Source organism: Microtus ochrogaster, chromosome 16 (assembly GCF_000317375.1).
Source record: "Microtus ochrogaster isolate Prairie Vole_2 chromosome 16, MicOch1.0, whole genome shotgun sequence".
NCBI classification, from domain to species: domain Eukaryota; kingdom Metazoa; phylum Chordata; class Mammalia; order Rodentia; family Cricetidae; genus Microtus; species Microtus ochrogaster.
In genome coordinates, this window is record NC_022018.1 from 30097541 (window position 1) to 30098331 (window position 791).

General features: G+C 41.2%; 1 protein-coding gene across 1 annotated transcript in view; it reads left to right on the forward strand.

Annotated features, from left to right (window-relative positions):
* The window catches only part of LOC101996889 (zinc finger protein 322), an 11625-nt gene that overhangs the window by 1440 nt on the left and 9394 nt on the right, over positions 1-791 (forward strand).

The window sequence follows — 791 nt, forward strand, 5'->3', positions numbered from 1 at the left end:
AAAAAAAAACAAAACAAAAAAAAAGACCAGACCCTGTCGTACCGGTTAAAGTACACTTTACTTTTTCAGCAAGTGTGTGCATGTTCACAGTAGGCGTGCAACAGTTGTCCCTTTTTTGATTTGCCATACGAAGAAGGCACTGGCCCAATGCTCAGGCAGGCTGGAGGAGAGGATGGGCATTGAAACTGGCTCTGTTACTTACCTACATGTTAAGTCTTGCGTAATTAGCTAACTACCAATAGAAACAAGTGTCCCGTCTGTAGGATGCAGACATTGGTGTTGATAGTTGGTTTTACAGTGGTCTTGGGAGGATTACATGTCCATAACCCATGTAAACAATGAAAAGAAGTGAGGCAATCCGTGGTCTGGGCGTATACAGCAGGTGTGGGTTTTCAGATAATAGTTTAAATACTGTGTGATTGTCCCATGTGTCCTGTAACCGAAAAGACTCTTCAGCTCCGAAGTGCTGTTGCTCAGCTTGTATATTTGAACTTTTGTTTGCTCTTTGCTTATGAAATGCAGTCTGATGTTGCTCATGAGAAAAGAAAAGTTGCTCCTTCCTAGGAGGGGGTAAGAAAAGCATTTTAGAGACAGCGACCTGGAGGTAAGATTCGGAGGATGTGTTTGTGTTTGCCAGATGGACAGCTTAGCTTGTATTATTGTTGGAGACCCAAGGGTAGTGATAGTCCTTTTTTTATTCTGATACTTGCTTACTTACTTGTTTGGTTTTGTTTAGCAGATGTATTCTAAATGGAACAGATAAGAAATTGCAGTAACCAAAAGACAATGTC